Source organism: Carassius carassius, chromosome 33 (genome assembly GCF_963082965.1).
Source record: "Carassius carassius chromosome 33, fCarCar2.1, whole genome shotgun sequence".
Lineage (NCBI taxonomy): Eukaryota > Metazoa > Chordata > Actinopteri > Cypriniformes > Cyprinidae > Carassius > Carassius carassius.
The window spans coordinates 5,242,906-5,258,888 of NC_081787.1; the positions used below are offsets into that span (position 1 = coordinate 5,242,906).

At 37.5% G+C, this 15,983-nt stretch overlaps 1 protein-coding gene across 3 annotated transcripts in view; it reads left to right on the forward strand.

The window, feature by feature from the left end:
• Nucleotides 1-15,983, forward strand: part of LOC132113553 (teneurin-2-like) — a 364,954-nt gene that overhangs the window by 46,238 nt on the left and 302,733 nt on the right. For 2 of the 3 annotated variants that reach the window (XM_059521369.1, XM_059521370.1), the window contains exon 1: nt 2,044-2,318. The exons of the other annotated variant lie outside the window; for it this stretch is intronic. The gene's annotated coding sequence lies outside the window, so the exon portion shown is untranslated. Of the gene's footprint in view, nt 1-2,043; nt 2,319-15,983 lie in introns of those variants that run through there. 3 annotated transcript variants of the gene reach the window in all.

Below are 15,983 nucleotides of genomic sequence, written 5' to 3' on the forward strand. Positions count from 1 at the left end.
GTGTGCTATTGAGTGAGAATTGAAAAGTGGATCTGTTTCTTTAGACTGTGCAAGTGCCAGCTGGCACCTTCACACTAACACATGCCTCTCTCTCTTTTACTTGATGTTTTTTTTTCTTATTTATTTGTTTTTTTTTTTTGGTGAGGACAAATGGTCAGTGTTGTGGCAATGCTGAAATTGTATCTTTGAGAAGAATACCGACCAAACTATGTATTAAAGCCGACTGATCTTGTTCGCGGGACAAGGAAAACAACTCCATGCTGAGCAGTGTTGGTTTGACGCAGAGAGAATAACCTCATTGAGAATCACAGCTTGGTACAAAACAGTTTCTCTCTCACTGGCCTCTGTCTTGTTGCAGGTGGGGGGCACAAGCCAACATGGACAAAACTGAATGCCTCCCCATTTTTGTCTCCAAACAAATCTCAAGCTGGAACACATGCTGTGTCATAACCAAATCAGACAATCACCTGTAGAGTGTAAGAAATGTTTGATATGCGCATTTCAAAAAGCAGGCATGGGGTTTTTCTAACAAGGTGTTTTCAAATAATCAAGCTTTAATGTTCCCAACCTATAGGGAAATATGCAGTAAATCTTCATTTTGTGCTGAATAACGCAGGAATCTCAACAATGACTCCCTGGTTATAGACTTTAATTGCATCCCATTTTCATTTTGCCCTGTTCCCATTCCTTTTTAAAGTAATTCCATTGTAGGTGCATTAATGCACTAATCAGAGCGTCAGATTTGTGGATCTAAAAGACCAAATTTCAGACACTTTTTTGTGTGCAGGGTAATACACCGTCTCCCAATTTTGTGACATACTGTACCCTCCTAAAGTTAATTGTCAGGTGGAAATTATTGATCATGACTGACTTCAACCCTTCAACAGGTGAAAAACATTGTTGAAAGTGGCTGTATTTGATGGAAAATGATACAGGTTTAAGTCTTGGAATATTTATTTAATTTTGGAATATTATTAATTTATTTTTGGCTCAATTGCTAAATTTCATTCAGTAATCATAAGCATGATGTAAATAGGCTAGTATGGGATCAGGAACAGTAAAAAAAATAATAGATTTGAAACACTTTTTTGAATGGGATGTGTGAGCTGTTTTTGTTTTGTAATTTTAGGAATGTAAATGTGATTTTAAAAAAGAAAGAGAGAGAGGGAGAGAGAGAGACAGAGAATACTAGAACCATAGAAAGTGGTACTTTTATCACAAGATCATTTGATACAAAATTAAAACTAATTAAATATTACATTATTACACATCTCTCTATAAATGGGCAATATTTTCCAGTCACAAAACACAATATTAAACATTTGACCTGAATTCACCACATCATTTGATTCTGATTGGTCATTTCAGATATTTGTGAATAATTGTTGTCCATGGCAAGTCTGTATAACCACTTAACCTTCCTTGATCTCTCAAGGATCTCTCAATCTGAAGTTATTAAAAAAAATATATAAAAAAATAACTTCAGATCAATATATAATTTGCATTTGATTGTTTATCATTTATTCATTCGTGTATTTATTAAGATTTAGATTTAGTTTTAAACTCATAGACAGGATTATAAATTTTAAGAGATAAAGGAAGGCTATTCCATTGCCTCGGCCCAACTATTGCAAATGTATAATCACCTCTTGCCTTTAATCTTTCTTCATTTGCAGGATAATATACAGTCAGATCATCGCCCGTTTATTTTGATATAATGACCAATTCACTGTACTGTGATGATTTTCATTCTTCTCACATCTCAAGCAGGTGCACCCGCATGCGGGGCATGTACCTGATGAGTGAGCACATAGCCTACTCCTTAAGGAAATTACAATTGAATCATTCTCTTGGGTTTAACGCGATTCGAAGGGCTGTTTGTCAGCTCACAAGTCCCATCAGTGGTGATATTTCTCCGCTCGGACAGATGCTTGAGGCGTCGGTCAGCTGTCCCTCAGCGTGAATGGTAGCGTCCGATCTTCCTCACACGCGCTCATTCTGCGCGCGCCTCTGTTTAGCTTAATCAAAGCAGAAGGTTGTAGAGACTCGCGATCTTACAGTGTTTCGCCGTGTGCGCATTTTAAGACAGCGGGATCCCCACGGACGGTCATCGTCTAACTGACTCTCCATTCAGTGGCCATTAGCTCTGCGTTAGGCTTTTCATCCGTTATCCGTTGCTTTCAATTGTGATGCTATACATTTAAAGGAATTGACAGCTATCTTAAGAAAAGTATTGACTCGTCGGCGTTGCGTTTGGAAGGTGCTCCCCGGGGGAAATAAAAGTTTCCTTCGGGAAATGAACAGGCTGTTCAGCGCAGGTAAGATTTTACATTTACATGCTCACGCTCTGTGCGCTTTTGCCAGTTCACGTCTAGGTCCTCGACTGTTTTTCTACACTTGTATGAATGCTGAAAATACAACTTCACAGCCGTGTCGTTTCACTGACACTTTCAATTAAACTGACCCTGTCTTGTGTTTTTAGTCCTGATAATGTGTATCTGTCTCGTTGGTTTCATCATCCTCGTTATTTGTGGTGTCTGAGTGGAAAGCAAAAAGAACGCGTGGGACACTTTTTTTTTTCTAATTTGCGATTGTCTCTTGCGTCCGCTTTGCAGTTTTGTGCGTTTGAAACCAAAATTGTTGAGAAACATAATCGAGACAGGCTACGGTCCGTGACGGTCCGGTTTAAGAAGAATCGTCAGACCCTCTGTACCTATTCCCTTCCGGCTATTGACAGCTACACATAAGGTCATGTATCAGCAGCAGCTACAGAACATGCCAGAAATGGCTAATGCTGTAGCATGCAATTACTGTTATATGCTCTATTAAGGTCAGAAAAAGGCACAGACCACTACTTAGTGTTTCTGCAGGGGAAGCAATGCGTTATTGACTCAGTTTATAGCAGAATATATTCAGTGTTTTTGCTCTCTGAGATGGTTGACTATTTTACTGATAGGCACTTAAAGAATGTCATTCAAACCTGTATGACTTTCTTCTGCTGATTAACACATTCTGAAGACTGTCTTGTCCATGTAGAACAGTGGATGGTGACTGAATATGTCAAACCACAAAAAATGAAAAGCATCTTAAAAATCTACATGCACTGTAATTAATGTCTTATGATAAAGTATGTGCATGTGAGGAACAGATACAGTGCATACTTATTCACTGTCCTAGCTTTCCATAAATCATTTATGATAAAAAAAGAAGTTTTGATGTCAAATGATTTAGCTAAATTAGACGCTATAGGTACCAAGAAAGTTATTTGTCATAGATAAATTGTAGTCATTGTGTGTAATGGAGTAGTTAATCCAACAATGCACAGTTTCCAATTCATATGGCATGTTTTGCATTAACATTTATGTGTTTGGATCTAGATTACACTGTGTTTGTGCACTTTATACAGATAGATGGCTATGATGGCAAACAACATGAGGGTAAGAAAATGATGATAGAATTTTAGTTTTTGAAGTACTGAATGTCCAACTGCATCTCTACCTGAACTAAAAAAAGACCCTCTCGTTCTCTCTCCGAAATGCTTGCTCAAGTTTTTTTTGTTTTTTTTGTTTTTTTACCTTTTATCTGTCTCAAAAGTAAGAAGTGTTTAAGAATCATAGCTGTTATCGTCTCATGTTATACTATCTTAGCGTTTGCTGAATGTTCCTTACTGTGCTATTGCTATGCTTCGATATGAATGAGGTGGTCAGAAAATAGATGGGAAAGATCAAGAAATGGAAGCTCCCTGCTGGACCTCTGGCTTTCATCTCCCCTGTCCTTCCCTCTGCTTGATCCCCCTCTCATGTAGCATATCTCTCAATTAGAGCTCAAATCAAATGGACACAGAGTAGAGATCAACTGAGGGTGAGGAAGTGAGAATGTGTGATGTTTGAACAGAATGAGTCAAATCTTCTTCAGTTTTCACAGATACAGACCAACAATCTGGCCAACTGCGTATTTGAGCCGTCCTTCTTAAAAACCCACACGCAGTTTCAAAGAGATGAAGATTGGACTGGTTATCCCACTTTCCAGTGGGATTATTATGACATTATTATCAGCCTGGTGTGTGTGAAACCGGACAAAATATTTAGATGTAAGCAGTATATGTGTGGATAACTCTCAGCGCACACACACACAAACACACACTCTGGCTAAATGGCTTTAACGCCGGACAGCCGTGCATGTCATACACAATCCCTCATCCTGGCCCAGTTGGCACAGTGTAACTCCAGCTAACATGGCAGAGCAAGCAGTGAAGAGCCGATCACACTTAGCAGTGCCCACTCTCTCAGTTAGTGTGTGTGTGTTTGTGTGTGTGTGGCCTTAACCCCCTTAAGCTCACACACTGGCTCATTGCTTTCTTTGGGCCACAGATGCTGGACTCAACCCGGCTCTGCTGAGCACCTTTGCTGAATGTAAACTCCTTCTGTTTGCATCCCAAAATTTTTTGAATATATTCATTTTATTTTATAATAATAATATATATATATATATATTTTCCAGTGGCTTGCTGAAATGTATGTTTACACCAAACATATCTGGGTTAGTGCTGATTGAATTGAAACATCTGAGGACACACAAGAGCATCGGTCTTAATGTCAACATAAGCATGACCCTTTTCAACCAATTAGTATTGTTAGGAAAAACTCTAGTTCACGCTTGTGCGAGTGTGTTTTTGTAGACATGTTTGTGTGTACGTATTGGCTCTGCTGATGTAGCGAAGTCCATTTGCAGTTGAGTGTCTGCATCATTATCAAGACCCCCTCCCTAGCCCTGCGTCCTTCAGCCAGGTCCATGGCGTGTGAAGGAGAGCTGGGAATGTAGCTGGGAAAATATGGGGTGTGTGTCAGGTAATGTAGTGTTTGTTTGAGGTATGGAGATGCACTAATGGATGAATGTGTGTGTGTGTGTTCATGCTTGTGGTCAGTGATTTGGCTGTTGACTTGCATAAAGTGCCAGATTTGAAATGCTGTCTCACAGGAAGTCACAAAATGCTTGCGTGTGTTGTGTTGACACATTAAGGTGTATAGCCTCTCCCCTGTCGAGCACTCTGACAGATGCAGCCTGTGATTCCAGTCCTCAGCAGATTAAGAGATTAAAGTGTTGGGTTGGAGTGTATAATAACCTTAATGCATCTAAAACCACATTCACACAGGGGCAGCTGAGAACATAAGAGTGCTGAAGAACTATATCTGTACTCTTCAGTATCTCTTCATGATAGGCCAGGCCGACGGTTACCACAGAGTTAAGGCTGACAGTTTCACTTCTAGTCAGGCCAGGACAGATGCGGTTTACCTCAACATAGCACAGCTCAGGTTGCTGTCGATAAGCGTTAACTAGGTGACTGTGTCAAATCCACGACCCAGACAGACTTACAACTACATATCAGCTTGGAAGCAACATTTAGCACAAGAACTCTCTTGCACTCATTGTTGCAAAACAGGACGGGATTACTAAAGCCATGAATTATATACACTACAAGCTAAAAGTTTTAGATCATTTTTTTAAAGAAATTATTTTGATTCAACATGATAAAAATTATGAAAAAAGTCTGAGAAGACATTTATAATGTCCTAATGCATTTTTATTTCAAATAAATGCTGTTCTGTTGAACTTTCTGTTTATCAAAGAATCCTGAAAAACAAACTGTATCACAGTTTCCACAAAAATAGTAAGCAGCACAGCTGTTTTCAACATCGATAATTATAAGAAATGTATATATAAATGTAATATAACAATCTTGAGCATCAAATCAGAATATTAGAATGATTTTAGAAGGATCGTGTTAAACAGGAGACTGGAGTAATGATGCTGAAAATTCAGCATTGCATTACAGGAATAAATTACATTTTAAAGCTGAAGTAGGTAACTTTTGTAAAAATGTATTTGTGAAACCTGTCAGTATGTCCTGACAGTAGAATATGAGACAAATAATCTGTGAAAAAATCAAGCTTCTCTGGCTCCTCCCAGTGGTCCTATTGCCATTTGCAGAAATTCACCGCTCCCGGTAAGAAACAACCAATCAGAGCTGCGGTCCGTAACTTTTTTTTTGTGTTCAAGATTTACAAAATGTATATAATAAGTGAGTACACCATGAATCCATTTTCCAAACTGTGTTTTTAGCCTGTCCTGAATCACTAGGGTACATCTATAATAAGTGTTTATATTCGGACAATTTTAGATTGCTTCGGGGGTACCGCGGCGGAGTAACCCGGTACCTTTGTGATTCTTCATAGACATAAACAGAGAGAAGTAGCTCCGGCTACAATGTTCTTCCGCAAGACGCAAGCAGTTCTGTTTATTAACTGCTAGAGCGTCAAAAGTTACGGACTGCAGCTTTAAACTATCCTAAAATAGAAACAATTATTTTAAATTTGAGTAATATTTCATTAATCAGTGAGCATAAGAGTTTTTATTGTTGTTCTTCTTTTTGAAAAACATAAAAAAAAAATCTTACCAAACCCAAACTTTTGAATAGTAGTATATGTTTCTGTTCCTGCAAAAGGTCCAGAAAAAAACAATTTTTTTTTAAATAATATTATACTATACTTCATGTATATATTCAATATTCAATATTCATATTCAATAATAGGAAATACGTAAGTGCAAAAAAGTTTACTATGCTTGTGAAACCATTTCATGGAGTCCTTAACTTTTAGGAGTTTTGTCATGAATGTATATGCCTATGTGTCTTTGTATAAACAAGGGTTTTAGGCTTTAGCAAGGGAATTCCTGATTGATGGTGGCTTATTGCAAAGGTAAACTCAATGCTGATTTGGCACTGGCCCAGGATGCTATCGTCAGCCTTTATCAGAGAGGAAGAGCTCCCTAGACATCTGTCACCAGTGTCTTGCCCACTCTGATACCCTGCTGTTGGCAGTCTGAATGGGTGCTGAGTTACAGCAGAGCTTCCCAAAACCATTTTCCGACTGTGATTCCTGGCACTGGCTGTTCTATTCAGTGGGGTGAAAGTGAGGGGACACTCAAATGCTGTTCTGTCTGATTTTATACACTGGTGTTACTGATGCAAATTTCTACTCTTTAACTGTAGATGTTTACCAGAAATTGAGCCATAGTTTGTTGTGTATTATCAACATGTTGTCATTAAAAGCTTGGTTTCAATAAAAGCTGTTTCTGGACTAGTAAAGGATGTTTTAAGTTCTGAAACTTAAAGAAAGGTTTCATAGTACAATGTCAAAAAATCAAGCAAAATGTAATTTCTCAGTCGATGAGCCTTGCTGAATCAATTTCATACCAAATCATACTGACCCTAGAATTTTGAAGGACAAGATACTGTATATTTACATTATATAATAATTATATAAATTGATGAATAATTAATTTAAAATGGTTTTGAGTCATTACTATGCTGACTGAAATGATTGCATTATTATTATGATATCACAAAGATTTTTATACTGTGAGTGTACGTTAACAGGAAGAAGAACTTTAATAACGGAAATTAGAGAGACTGAGAGCAACAAATAGGGAAAGAGTTTTTTTTTCTCTTGATACAACTAAACTCTAAACAAAAGTAATTAAACTTGTTGTGTTTCTACAGATTTCTTAGATGTTTCTACAGCTAACATGATGTTTAATTCATTAAATTCTTAAGATAGTTCTTAATCGTTCTGTTTAAAGACATAATGAATAAGAATAATATAAAATGATGAGAATAAGAAGCCTGGGCATTAGTAGATATGACTATTTGCTGATTAGCAGTGCTTTAAGGCAAATTAATAAATAAAGATAACCTATTTAGATTAAACTCTCATAAATGTACTGCTTTTACATCTTTATCGAGCAAATATTTAAATCATGAAGGATAATTGATGCTGGAAAATACTTGCAAGGCTTGTGAAAATGTCCTGTGTTCTACTGTAGTAAATTAAGCTTTAAATAAACCAGTGACAAACAGACAGTTATCAGAGGTCCCTAGAAGAAAAGTTGCACTGGAGCCATAACCATGTAACTGATAGTTTATCTATGCAGTTAAGTATCTCATAGTTTGGTTGTAGATTAACTGGCTCACAAACAAAATTAGTAGTATACAGAAAGTTAGGGCTCAGAGAAAACCAAAGTTTCCCATCGGTAATTACAACATCACATTTATGTGTACTCATTTTGTAAATACAATCATTCTGATGTGACCTGAAGAAAGCATAAACACTCAGACCTCAGTTTAAAAGGTGAAATTCAGCAGCTGCTCTTTCTAGCAGTGGATCTCGTACAGTGATTAGTATAAAGGGAAGAATAGAATACTAAAATAGGTGACACAGAAACCTGGGGTCACTGCTAAGGGTCTGCAGAGACTTCTTGCAGGTGATAGCATCTGTGTTTGTCAGAGAAATCCTCAATTGCCTTCTGGAAAAAGAACCCTCCCCATTAGCTTGCTAAAGGCTGCATACATGTTCTATAGCAATATGCTTCAACAATGACCTGCTGACAAATGAGACCAAAGTCAATGCATTTTGGAAAAAAAAAACAAAGAAACATGTACCAACAGCAAACGTCAGAAATGAAGAACAACTAAACTAAGTCTGTAATCCCATTGGCCTCAATCCCATTTAAATTTGTGGTGATCTGAAAGGGGTATTTAAGCATTTCACGACAAGACCAAGCAAGCTGCAGAACTAAAGGAGCAAAATACCTCTTGAACGTTCCAAGTTTGAGCATCTTGAACTAAACGGGATATTTGGCTTAGGTTAGTGCCAGTACAAGATTTCACATGTTTGTGATTGTAAAGGTGCTGTAAGCAACTGGAGACATTTTACTAACTTTTTTCTAAATTACACCGCGCACCCTCTAAAGACATGTCAGCAAATCTGAACATGCAAAAAAGGGATGAATTGAATTCAAAAGTGAGCATCATATGCCCCACTCACTTAAAAGGGCAAAGCACTTGAAATAAGTGCTCTGAAGGGTGCATGTGATCATAAACGGCAAAATAGCTTTCTTTAAGTGTCCTGTACTCTTTGCTAACGGCCTTGTGTAAGAGCCCTTTGTGAAGAGATCCAACTGCTCAAATAATTTCGAATGACCCTTTGAATGGCGTCTAGTTCCTATACTGCCTTTCAAGGCAAAAAAAGCATTTAGGATTCGCCCATGATTGATACGTTTCTGATTGGATAGTTTTCTGGCATACTGTACTGTATGTTGGCTGTTTACAGAGCCTAAAGGTGTTACAGAGACAGGCGTGATTATCCCTGGACACCTATTGCACTTATATCTGACACATATTAATCCCCAAAACACCTAAATCGCTTTTAAATAAGAGATGCAATGGCCATTTCCATATTTACCTGACTTGAGATCCATGCACTTTGAAAGATATGTAATGTGTAAACCATTTGTGGCAAACATCATACAGAGAGCAATCTCACTACTCACCGCTCCTCACTAATATCACAAGAGAGAGGAAAGAGAGGTCAGGCCCAATGATTTATGGCTGCAATGATGCATCCCAGCCCAGAATGATTAATCTCTGTTGGGAACACTTTCAGGAGTAAAAGTTTAACCTCTGAACACCCTCTCCCCAAACACAAAACATACACATACTCTCGTGTGCGTGTATGCGGTCATTTCCTGGGAGTTAGAGGAGAAAGATCTTACCTCTTACATGGGCACATTTTGTATGTGATGACCTTCTGGAGGCATGCCTCTGTCCTTGTTTGTGGATAAATCTGTGTATGTGTGTGAAAAACACTTGCAGGGTACCCATCTAAACCCTTCCAGATTTTCACTTTTAAACTATTTGTGCCTCACACACATCAGCAATAGCTGCAGTGTTCTTCTATTGATTATAGGTGCTAAAAGCATTTGTGTTATGTTCTGCAGAGCAGACTAAAGGGACGTTTTTAGGTAGAGAAATGGAAAGCACTTCAAGTTCAGACAAATGCTTTCAGCTTTTCAGCGATCTTCTGCAAGCTTCCCTTTGAGGATGAATTACACAAATAAAATGGCCGGATTATACTTCATCCTCAAATAAAAAGGGGGAAAAAGAGATTATATATTTCAAGAAAAGAATAAAATAAAACAAAGCAGATTTAAATGCATTTATGTATTTATACTTTTTTTCCCGCTTTCTCGCTTTCTTCAGAACAGCTCTTTTCTTCTCTGCTTTACAACCCTTCCATATCCTCTCTTCGTTGGCAATGAAATTTGTCTCTCATTCCCCTCATTACCAGCAGCATGTGAAAGCTGCCTAAACAAACCTAATTAGCTCATTAAGAACCAGTCTTAACTACCTCCTGGGCTTTGTTCACATGCTGCAGACTTCTAAATGTTGTGGCTGATTTACTCTTGTACCGTGTGATTACTTTGCTGGGTTCATAGTATCTCCGGTTGCATTGCCCCAGCGCCGCTCCTGCGTCTTACTGTACGATTCTCTAGCTCTCTCCTACTGAGAGCCTTCCATTACAGAACACACTGACGTTAAATAGGAGATTGGTATCATTAAATTCACATTAAGCGGGCAGAAAAATATTGATATGGAAGCGTGCAGCCGTTTGAGTTTGGTGCAGAAACGGTAAAGAGCATTTCAAGTCAGAGATGAGGATGCACTGTTGAATTTTAATGCTTCTATTACTACTGATGACAGAGCAGGTAAATTGCACCCCAACCCCCATCCCCATTTCTAAGTCATTGGTTTTCGGATTGTGTTATCATCTGTTCTCTTGGGGAAAACACTATTAAATATTTGGTGAATGAGCTCTATTGACTAAGCTAAAAAGTGTATTGTCTGTGATGTGGCACAGCAGTTAGCATGTACAAGCTAGAAACATTATGCTGTTGTGCTTTTGTGGTAGACCATGGTTCAAATCTGGATGAAACTGAATGTTATATTCCATATTCCTTTTCTCTTTAAATGTTTTCATTAAATGTCTGGTCATCTCTGCACTTTCAGAATGAAAAAATAAATGTTAAAAATGCAGCATACTGTGCTTGTTTTACATAAGAGGTTCCCAAAATTTTTCCTATGAAGAGTGTCAATTTGTGAATAATGTGATTAAGGGCTGTGGGCAGAAAGTAAATGTTGCATTTTATCCAAATATATTATATTAAAATATCATTTAAGAAATCAAATTCATTTATATTCTCTATATTTAATTGCAATAAATATCTTTAAATTAAGATGTGCTTCAATGGCATGTTAGTTGTCTATATATACTGTAAGTCTATAAGTTTACTTAAAGGTTACATAAAATCCTGTCTAACCGGCATCACAAAGTTAAACTGCTATTAAACTTAATATAAAAAAAAAAAATCGAATGCCATTGGTTGAGCCGGTTTGCAAAATGCTATACAAATTCTAAACACTCAAAATACTTCTGATTTGCTTGTAGCCGCCTCTTCATATTAAGAGTGTTTGTTCCATGTAGTAGCCTTGCATGTATAACCTTATTTATTATACAATAAATAAAACTGTGTAAAATGGTTTAAATTAAATATAGCAACACACTGCTAATATAGCTTGAGATGGCACCATGTCAACTTAACATTTACTGTTGCATGTTTAGTCTTTCTTTCTTTTTCTTTCTTTTTCTTTCTTTCTTTCTTTCTTTCTTTCTTTCTTTCTTTCTTTCTTTCTTTCTTTCTTTCTTCTTTTCTCCTATGGTTGTGCTCAAATCTCTCCTCTCTCTGTCCAACAAGACTGACTCCATTAGCAAATCAGGCATCTGGGAGAGGGATAGAAATAATCTTGTCCAGTACACAAACTCTGTCATATCAGTGTAACCAGGCTCGATCACTGTGTCGGGAAAAGAATAGATTAAATGTCTTGGCTGATTACAGTCTGATCCACCCTACGGCTGTGCTGTTCATATTTGGTGTTTACAGAAAGCGGCTGAAAGGTAAATCGACGAAAAAACACTTTAGCGTTGATATTGCATCATGCCAACATAAAAACATATATGATGTAATAGCATGAAGTAGCGGATTTAGCAGAGTACAATGGATCTACAGTGCGATGCTATGCATGCATGTGTTTATTTGTAATTTTTTTTGCCTCTGCCAGTTAGCAGTGTTAAATCCTTGGGAGTTTAATTATATTAGAGCTGTAATTAAATAGGCTGGTGCTAATTTGTCTTAAGTCTTCAGTTATTAGGTCAGTATTTGACTGTGTGAGTGTGCGGTGTAAAAGGATGAATCAATCCAGCTGCACCTCCAGAATAAGAAAGTGCCACACTTTATAGTTTTACAATTATTTGCAAATCACCTTTCCTCTTCCACAGAAGAGAGGGAAGGGGTGAGTAGAGCTCATTAGCATTTAAAGAGACATGCACCGAAATGGGTAACTGTGACTAGGTAAAAAGTGTTGTTTAGGGCTGTGCAATATTGAAGAAAAATGCGATATGCGATACCTTGTTAAAAATGCCTAAAGTGTGTAAAATCAATTTCAATTATTTATATCAATTTTATATCATTGTAACTTTGCTTTCCATAAACTTTGAGTACTTCATATTCTAAAGAAACTGTAGTCTGAGAAAGTTCAAACATGATTAAAGGCAAGTGAACAATCAGTAAAAAGAAAGAAAGAAAGAAAAAAAAGAAAAAGACCGTTTACAAGCATAGATAAAATAATCAGTAGTATTCAGGTACAGAAATTTTATAATTCTGTGAGGTTCCTATTTTATTTATGTATTTATTTTATTTTTATTTTATTTTTTTACATGCTGATCGATTTTGATATTTGCTGACAAGGGTGCTTTTTAAAGTACTTTGTGTCTCGTAGTTGGCAGATCATTCCGTCTGGCCTATAGATTGCACATAAAATAGGTTGGATGAGTCCACTGGCTTGCCCTGGGCTCACCTCTCGATGTGTGTGCGAGAACGATCCATCTCAGCCATAGGGACCCAGACTGGCTTCACTGTGCGTATTGATCTATTACCCCTAAGAAGCCCCTCACGCTTTTACCTTGCAGACTTGCATGACACCAAGCCAAAACTCTCTCTCCTCTCTCTCTGCCTTTGGGCTTTAGACTTGTTCAGCTCTCTGTGTTGGCCCTCATATTGATGTAAATTGTCAAGCTATTGGATTGTTTATCTGTTGGTTTGACTCCGAATGAAGTGTAAGTGACATGTTTTACTCTGCGCTGAAGTGTGTTCACTAAGAGCTACAGAATGAAGTGTCAACGTGGACCTGGGCTCCTGGAGGAAGTGATGTAATGACATATCACACAGCTGACCTTCCCGTTGTGCCACTGAACTGAAATTAAAAATTAATCTATAGTGTAAGTCACCCAAGGTTAATGAATTATGAATCTCTGCTAATCTGCACTGAATCAAAAAGGAATTCTTAACACACATCTTTGTTAATCGTGTTTTAACACTGGTTGTGACATTTGGGTCGACTCTCCGGTGTTAATTCTCTCTTGCGAGATCACCTTATAGCGACAGCTGATCTGCATTACAAATGCAGCACATTACTTGAATAACCAGCAGATGACAAATTCACACATTTCCCCAAATGCTTACATTACCGCCACATGCAATGCAATTTTGTACGAATTTTGTCTGTGCTCGTTAATGGGTCTGAAGCTGCTTTTCAGTGTTAAATTTCTCATATCCTGTAGGTTTGTAGATTTGTAGGTTTGTTATGTTGGGATTTATAAGGTGTTTCTGTTATTTTGCAATTTTGGAGTTACCACTGTGGTAGGAGATTAGAGCCTGAGGTTATGTCAAGGATAAGCTGCAAAACCTTGAAAATATGCTGTATGTTGCTTAACAGTATACATGCAAGACTATAATGATAATCTCTTTGCTAGTTACATATGCACATGCAAATTTCCATTGCTAGCAGGCAATTAACCACATAATATTTGAGCTAATGTGATGTTTAGGCAATTGAATTGGAAGAGTTACTATGTGCAGTACTGTAAAAAAAAAAAAAAAACCTACTAGATTACTACCTTTGGGTTTGTTACTTATTAGAGTTGCAGTATGTAATCAGTCATATTCTGTCATTTTGCTTTAAACCTGTATGACTATAAGCACAAATGAAGATGAAGTTTACATTCTTTATTATTTGTAAATGTTAATCATGGTAAGGTCAGGGTCAGGTTTATAGTGACATGCTGATAATTCTCTGTGCTAGATTAGGTCTGGTTCCACAGTGAGAGGAAGCTTTTTTCTGTGTACTCAGAAGCTGCTACTTAATAGAATTACACACAGTCCGGCCTTTAGTCATGCTGGTGAACTCAATAAAAGTGTGAAAGTTTGACACGTCCACTCCAGTCCCATTCAGACACAGTAAAGCACACACAAATGAAAAGTGCACGTGTTTGTACACACACATGCAGGTTTGTACATGCTTGTACAGCTTGTTTTGTGAACATCGGTGGGTGGTAAGTCTGGTCAGGGATTTGTCAGATTAAAAGAGCTGACTCCAGTGTCATTCTGGGGACAGAGCGATTCTGACAAACAAACAGCCACAGTCACACATACATATATGAATCCCATGAAGTTCACACAAACTTGTCACATTTCATAGCTCCTGATGGAAGCTTTATGTATATTTCGAGCTGTAATGGATAGCTCATGCGCAATCTTTTTTTTTTCTTCTGTTTTTTTCTGATCTACCGGCTTTTGACAGGAAGCATAAAAATTAAAATAAATGAATAATAAAAAAAAAAAAACATTTTTTGTGCTTGATGGCTACGGAACTCTATAATTGATTGTTGGCAATTGATATTATATTTCTGTTCTAGTTTACATTTAGCTGACGCTTTTATCCAAAGCAACTTACAGTGCATTCAGGCTATACATTTTATTTTTTTTATCAGTATGCGTGTTCCCTGGGAATTGAACCCATGACCTTTTGTGCTGCTAACGCAATGCTCCACCACTGAGCCACAGGAACATAATTTCATGGCTTTCATGCAACTTTGCTGTAAATTCTACTCATAAAATCAAAAAAATCAAAAAAATAATCAAAAATAAAAACAAATCAAATCGAATAAAAAAAAAAATCAAAAATCAATATTCCATGTCTATTAAAATTTTTTGTTGTTGCATACGTGCAAATTTTTTTCATGTAATAAGCTTCAAACTGGGTTCTTGTTGGGTTTAATTTATTTTGCTGTAGTAACCGATATGTTTATGTACATAGTTAAATCTGGTCAATTGTTCCACATGTATACTTTGAGATTCAAGCACTATTTAAAGCTTTTAAAGTGATAAAAAAAAGGAAAATCACAAACGATATTGTACTAGCTAAATTGCCTCTAAAATTAAATTGCTTTTAGATGCACAGAATTTTTTATTTTTTTGAGGGTTCTGGGAGTTTTGTTGTGTTAGTCTATGTGGCATTAAATGCATGATTGTTTTTTTCTGTCTTTTTGTTTTATCAGTCGGGGGAAGAAGACAGACATTCGGCTCCTGTCCTCCCTTAATTATTTCCTCTTTTAGATGTTGTAAGTAAGTTGATTTTCCTTTGCTCATATGTCACTACAGGCTTATTGGACCAGCTGGCCCATCAGTCTGTGTGTGAGTATGATCTGCTTTAGTGAGCTCTGCTGCGGCTGTCAGGCTGACGAGTGAAACCCTGCTGTCCACAATCACACCCGATCAGCTCAGACGTGTCCGGTCTCGCACCGCACCGCTACTGGGCTGCATTAGTGCAGATGTGCCACAGGAGACGTGGGAGATGCTTTACCACTGTAACAAACTGGTTTCCTTGGCAAGAGCATTTCAATAATGTGCCTCAACAACAGCAGAAGTCAGTCAGACAGCTCCAGGCTGTTGAACAGCATAGCTGGAAATAAACGCAGGTACTACTATTTTTATGCCACGCACTGTGAAGGCATAGCCTATAAATCTCTTTGGAGCTTTTAAAATTGTTAGGTTTTTATGGATGAATAATGTGCTGTGAAAGAACAGCGTGTTAGTGCGAGATTCTTGCATAAATAGTCACACCTGTGTGTGTTTTTGAGTTTATTTCGCTCTGTTCCTAAAGAAGGTTGACAACTGTGTGTATGAGTCAAGCT